This window comes from Oryctolagus cuniculus, chromosome X (genome assembly GCF_964237555.1).
Source record: "Oryctolagus cuniculus chromosome X, mOryCun1.1, whole genome shotgun sequence".
Classification (NCBI taxonomy): Eukaryota; Metazoa; Chordata; class Mammalia; order Lagomorpha; family Leporidae; genus Oryctolagus; species Oryctolagus cuniculus.
In genome coordinates this window covers 84,490,402-84,497,292 of record NC_091453.1, presented here as the reverse complement: position 1 = coordinate 84,497,292, position 6,891 = coordinate 84,490,402, and the positions used below count along the sequence as shown (strand labels likewise).

At 41.6% G+C, this 6,891-nt stretch overlaps 1 pseudogene; it reads right to left on the bottom strand.

The window, feature by feature from the left end:
* Positions 1-5,751: 5,751 nt before the first annotated feature.
* Positions 5,752-6,301, bottom strand: LOC100339184 (polyadenylate-binding protein 2 pseudogene; annotated as a pseudogene).
* Positions 6,302-6,891: the final 590 nt, after the last annotated feature.

Here is a 6,891-nt window from a genome sequence, read left to right as displayed (position 1 = left end):
GAGGCTCTTTGATGCTGTTTGCATCTGCTGCCTCTGCTGCACTTACCAACAATAATGGACTTTTGCTCTGAGGGCCTAGAGTTCGGAGGCACTGGAGCTCCCACCCTGATGTTTGTATTTTAAATTGAAGACAGCAAGCCATTAAAAGCTATGGTGTTCAGAGTCTGAAGCTCTGACTTTGAGCTTCAACTATACATTCTTGAAGATGTCCATTAAACCCTCTGAGTCTCAGTTTCTTTATCTGTAGAATGCTCTACCTCACAGAGTTGTTTTAAGAATTAAATTAAGTCATACATTTAAGCTGCTTCATACATTTTTTGCCTCTGGTTTTCATTTTCTTTTCCAAAGAAACCATTTATTTAATGAGTACAAATTTCATAAGTACAGCTTTAGGAATATAGTGATTCTTCCCATCATACTTGCCTTCCCATCCCCACTCCCACCCCTATCTCCTTCTCCCCCTCCCATTCCCAGTCCCATTCTCCATTAAGAAAAAACAAAAACAAAAACAAAAAAACATGTTCTCGACAGTCAAAGCAAGATCTGATCAAGTCATTGCTTCTCAAAGTGTCAATTTCACTTCTATAGATTTCGTTTTAGGTGCTCAGTTGTCACAGATCAGAGAGAACATAAAGTATTTGTCCCTTTGAGACTGGCTTATTTCACTAAGCACGATGTTTTCCAGATTCATCCATTTTGTTGCAAATTACTGGATTTCCTTTTTTTTTTACCGCTGTGTAGTATTCCAGAGTACATATCTCATAATTTCTTTATCCAGTCTTCTATTGATGGGAATTTAGGTTGAATCCATGTCTCAGCTATTGGGAATTGAGCTGCAATAAACATGGGGTACAGATAACTCTTGTTTGCTGATTTCATTTCTCTTGGGTAAATTCCCAGGAGTGGGATGGCTCAGTCATATGGTAGGTCTATACTCAGATTTCTGAGGTATCTCCAAACTGATTTCCACAGTGGTTTTACCAGTGTACATTCCCACCAACAGTGGATGAGGGTACCTTTTTTCTCCACATCCTAGCCAGCATTTGTTGTTTGTTTCTTTCTTTTTTTTAAACTTTTATTTAATGAATATAAATTTCCAAAGTATGATTTATGGATTACAATGGCTTCCCCCACATACCGTCCCTCCCACCCACAACCCTCCCCTTTCCCACTCCCTCTCCCCTTCCATTCACATCAAGATTCATTTTCGATTATCTTAATATACAGAAGATCAGCTTAGTATACATTAAGTAAGGATTTCAACAGTTTGCTCCCACACAGAAACATAAAGTGAAAAATAATAGATGATTTTTTTTAATGATGATGAAATCAGATCAGACCTATTGTCATGTTTAATCCCAATGAGAGTCAAGTTGGGAGTTGATAATTTCTTTTTTTTTTTTACAGAGGATCAGTTTAGTATGCATTAAGTAAAGATTTCAACAGTTTGCACCCCCATAGAAACACAAAGTGAAATATATTGTTTGAGTACTCGTTATAGCATTAAATCTCAATGCACAGCACATTAAGGACAGAGATCCTACATGAGGAGTAAGTGCACCGTGACTCCTGTTGTTGACTTTACCAGTTGACACTCAAAAATGCTCAGGATCACTAGCCATTAGGGAAATGCAAATCAAAACCACAATGAGGTTTCACTTCACCCCAGTTAGAATGGCTTTCATCACATGTTGTGATGTTTGTTTATTTCTATATGAAAGCCATTCTTGGCTTTCATTCATTCATGGCTTTCATATAGAAATAAACAAACATCACAACATGTGATGAAAGCCATTCTAACTGGGGTGAAGTGAAACCTCATTGTGGTTTTGATTTGCATTTCCCTAATGGCTAGTGATCCTGAGCATTTTTAAAAAATATTTATTTATTTTATTTGAAAGTCAGAGTTATACAGAGAGAAGGAGAGATAGAGAGAGAGGTCTTCTATCTGCTGGTTCACTCCCCAATTGGCAGCAATGGCCAGAGCTGCGTCGATCCAAAGCCAGGGGCCACGAGCTTCTTCTGGGTCTCCCACGGGGTGCAGGGCCCAAGGACTTGGGCCAACTTGCACTGCTTTCCTAGACCATAGCAGAGAGCTGGATCAGAAGAGGAGCAGCCGGGACACGAACCGGCTCCCATATGGGATGCCGGCACTGCAGGTGGTGGCTTTACACACTACGCCACAGTGCCGGCCCAATCCTGAGCATTTTTTCATGTGTCTGTTGGCCATTTGGGTTTCCTATTTTGAAAAATGTCTGTTTAAGTCCTTTGCCCATTTCTTAACTGGGTTGTTTGTTTTGTTGTTGTGGAGTTTCTTGATCTTTTAATATATTCTGGTTATTAATCCTTTATCAGTTGCACTGTTTGCAAATAATTTCTCCCATTCTGTCACTTTCCTGTTTCACTGTTTCTTTTGCAGTACAGAAGCTTCTCAATTTGTTGTAATCCCATTTGTTGATTTTGGCTTTCATTGCCTGTGCCTCTGGGATCTTTTCCAAGAACTCTTTGTGCCAATGTCTTGCAGGGTTTCCCAAATGTTCTCTAGTACTTTGATGGTATCAGGTTGTAGATTTAGGTCTTTAATCCATTTTGAATGCATTTTCATGTAAGGTGTAAGGTAGGGGTCTTGCTTCATGCTTCTGCATGTGGAAATCCAGTTTTCCCAGTACTATTTGTTGAATAGACTGTCCTTGCTCCAGGGATTGGTTTTAGCTCCTTGGCCAAATATAACTTGGTTGTAGATGCTTGGATTGATTTCTGGCATTTCTATTCTGTTCCATTGGTTTATTCATCTGTTTTCTGTACCAGTACTAAGCTGTTTTGATTATAACTGCCTTGTAGTATGTCTTAAAATCTGGTATTGTGATGCCTCTGGCTTTGTTTTTGTTCTGTACAATTGCTTTAGCTATGTGAGGTCTCCTGTGTTTCCATATGAATTTCAGCATCATTTTTTCAATAGATCTGAGAAGAATATCTTTGATATTTTGATTGGTATCACATTGAATCTGTAGATCACTTTTGGAAGAATGGAAATTTTGATGATATTGATTTTTCCAATGAATGAACATGGAAGATTTTTCCTTTTTTTATCTTCTTCTATTTCTTCCTTTAATGTTTTGTAAATCTCATCATAGAGATCTTTGGCATCCTTGGTTAAATCTATGATATTTGATTTTTCTTTTTCAGGGAGAACTCATGACTCCAAGTTGTCTATAAAGTCAGGTCCCAAATCCTCTCCCTAATACTCAAATTTCTCTATAATCTTGGATTTTTTCAATATCTAATATGGTTGTCCAGTATACCTCAACATGAAACCTTTGCTCTAGGTCAGGTAATCACTAGAAAATACCTGATCTCTCATCTCACCTTTACCTTAGTACTATTACTTAGAATGTTCCTCTACCAGTATGCAGTGTGGCAAGCGATGAACAAAATCAACTTTCACTCTAACGATGAAAAGAATTTAGTAGTTTATTGAACTGAAGCACCCGAGATGGCTTCTGAGAAGGATTCGTCTAGTGGCTTAATGATGTTACAAGGATCCATGCTCATACTGAATCGCTTCTGCTCTGGTTGCAGTGGTGTCCATACCAACCCTCAAGGACCACAGCATAGTTCTGCCAGTCTCCCTCCGCCACACAATGTGATTTGCTATATGCTTTGAAACCCCATAACACTATTTAGAAGAACAGAGAATCTGTGACCTGGCATTCTCAGAAAATGTACAGAAGTTTCCTCTAATGGGATCCTTTCAGTATCTACTTCAAATTGATTACTGGGTGCAGCAGAATAAGATGCAGTAATTGGTTTAGGCTTGGTTACATGTCCACCCCTGTGTCTGCCACTCGTGCTGGGAAGATGGAATAGCCTGAGTGACTTAAGACAATTACGATGCACTCCTAGAACTAGAGTCACTCTGCTTAAAGCACTTGGCTGAAAATTGTCGATGGAAAGGTTCCCCAACATGAATTAAGTAATATTACCAGAGAAACTATAAACAGGCTTTTTGGAAGGCACTCAGCAAATGTGAGCTTCAATTCTCTGTTTCTCTTCAACAATTCAAGCCTTTTCTTTGATGTCTGACATATTTTTGCTCACTTTGTTTCATATAGATCTCTGAAGCCATAAAGCATATATTGTTTGCTTTGTACTAATATTATTTTGATCATTTATATATTTGGAATTCATGTCCTTAACAAAATTATAAATTAGTTCAGGGCACAGACTATGTCTTCTCAGTTTGTGTAGCTCCAAAATTATTTAGAACATTTCTGGGTATATGATTGATGCTATAAAAACATCTGTTCACCTGACTTCTTGTGTTGTTGAGTTAGGGACAGCCGTTTTGTTCATTTTGGTCATCATCAATATTGATGTTGCTTGCTCTGGCTCACTCAATCATCTGGCTGGCCATGTCAATCATGAGAGTAACAAGGTAAACAGATTGGTTAGGTTTCAGTGCTTTCATTGTGCACTTATAGATAGATAGATAGAGCCTTGCTGGTAAATAGTACTTGCCTGTATGTACCCAAATCATGCTCCATGGTTTTGTGTATGTTTTTGAAGGTGCATCTTTTCGTTTAGCTACAGCTACTATTAAAACCATTTTCTATGGAAAACATTCTCCAATAATTGGTTACATTTGACTTACGGGTAAGTGCTTTTCATTTTGCAGTGTTTACTTGTATTAACTATTGTACCCTATTTCGTGTGCGTCTACCTTAGCCTTTTTCTATTTTGTTTTGTTATATTTCTCATGTCTCATAATCAAACTTCTGGAAAACTGCATTAGCCACATTGAATGCAGTTCATCTTGTACAAATAATCTACTATTAGCTGGATTTCTCCTAAGTAGAACACTCAACTATTTCTCCACATCCACAAGACCTTTATTTTTCTATTAAAAATAAGTGGATTGCAAAGAATTCTCCTGTCCTGTTTTTTTTATTTTCAAAAACAATTTTATTCATGACACATATTAAAAAAATTCCCACCCCCTGGAAATGAGCTAAAAAATACACAAAATCCACCTCCCACTGCCCTGTTCCCATTTCCTACCATTCCCTCCAAATAAAAGAAAAAAAGGTAAAGAAAAAAAGAACCCAAAAAACTAGAAACCCCCCCCCCAAAAAAAAAAAAAAACTAGGTAGTGCATTTCTCCAGGGGAAAGGGAAATTTACCCTGGAGCCGCTGGGAGCTGGACAGAGATCTTCTGGCTACAGAAATCTGCGAAGAAAGACACTCAAAACAGAAAAAGAAACACAAAAGGAAACAAAATAGATCACCAGGTAATCTGCAGGGGCAGGGAGCCGGAGAAAGAAGGGTGGGGTGGGCAGCAGAGCTGGCAGGACAGGAGCAGGCAGGAGGGGGCTGTGAGAGGCTGGAGGAGAAGGAGGGAAGGTCACAAGCGGAACAGTTTGGTGTCCTTCCAGAGCCCTGGGTAAAAAGACCCTCCCACCACCCTTGCCCACCTACCCTTGAGCAGCCCCCAAAGGCGTGGAGTGGGGCAGGGAAACACGGGGAGCAGCTTGCACAGTTGAGACGTGTCCACTGCGAATCCCCAGAATGAATGAGCAGCCCCTGCCCCACTCCCTGGGCCTTCCCCTACTCCCCAAAGCAGGCCCTTTCTCAGCAGTTAGTTATAGGATTCTCCCCTTTCCACACTAGATCTTTAAAAAAAAATTTTTTTTCCATCAAGGTCATCTGTTTTTAATTCTTTTTTTTTTTTTTTTGCTTCTTCCTTCTTTTTTTTCCTCTTTCTCCTCCTAATACACACTTTTTTTTAGTAAGGGGAATACCATGATGTCGCTCTAGCTCGGCCCCTGTAGATGCGACCCCGGGGCCTGCTGTTAAAACCACTGTAGAATGTGGAGCAAGAACTGTTGTAGTTGGTGGTCCTGCACGGTAGCGGGCACGTGGGAAACCCCGGTCTATTGTACTGATGCCTAGTCTGTTGGTTCGTTTTGGAATCACCTTGATTTGTCTTCATCCAAATAGGGGCTCATCTAAGGCCAGAGAAGTCCTCTTTGACCGTCTGAGAACTCTCTATATGCAAACCCTCTGGGATGGCCACTGAACTTGTCACATGGTTGACAAAATCACAACCATGAAAGTGAGCTTCCAGCTCTTCCGCTGATGCACCGTAGTTCACATTGCCAACACAGATGGAATGGGCGTCAGCCTCCATTCTCTCCTCAGTAAACACGATCACTGGGCCAGCACCGCCTGGAGATGGACTCCTATTCATATGCCTCTCCACTTTGTTCTGCAGCTCCTTTAGCTTCTCCGCTTCCTCTTCCATCTCCCTGACTCTGGCTTTGATCGCTTCCAACTCCTGGTCCTCAATGGCGCTGTCCCCCGGGTCACCCTTGACCAGTCCGGATTCCTCCTCCTCTTGGTTGCTGGGGGAGGGAGGGCGGGCTCTGAGCCAGGCCCAGGACCCAGAGTTCCCGGGGGAGCGCAGGGCCTGGGTGTCACCTCTTCGGGCTCAGGCTCTGGCAACAGCTCCCCAGGTTCCGGTTTGTCAGACTCCAGGTTGTTCCCTTAGTCCCCCTAAGCCTCCAGGGGCCCCGTCCAGGGCACAAGATGGTGCCGCCACGCCAGCCTGGAGCCCCGACCCCTCCACAGTCCCCGCTGCTGCTGTCACCGCCTTGGTGCCCTGTATTTTTAAGATGAAAGTTTCAAAGCCTACTGAAAAGGACCTGGAGAGTTGAATCCCCGTGGCATGATTCATATTCAAAGTGGGTTAATGGACAGTACAAGATCCCGAGTCAGGAGAACTCAACTAGAGTCCTGATCATACCCCTTCACTACTTGACCCGGGTGAATACACTTGACATTGTGTGAACTTAGCCTTCCTCCCAAGGATAAAGGGGAAAATATATTTACCCA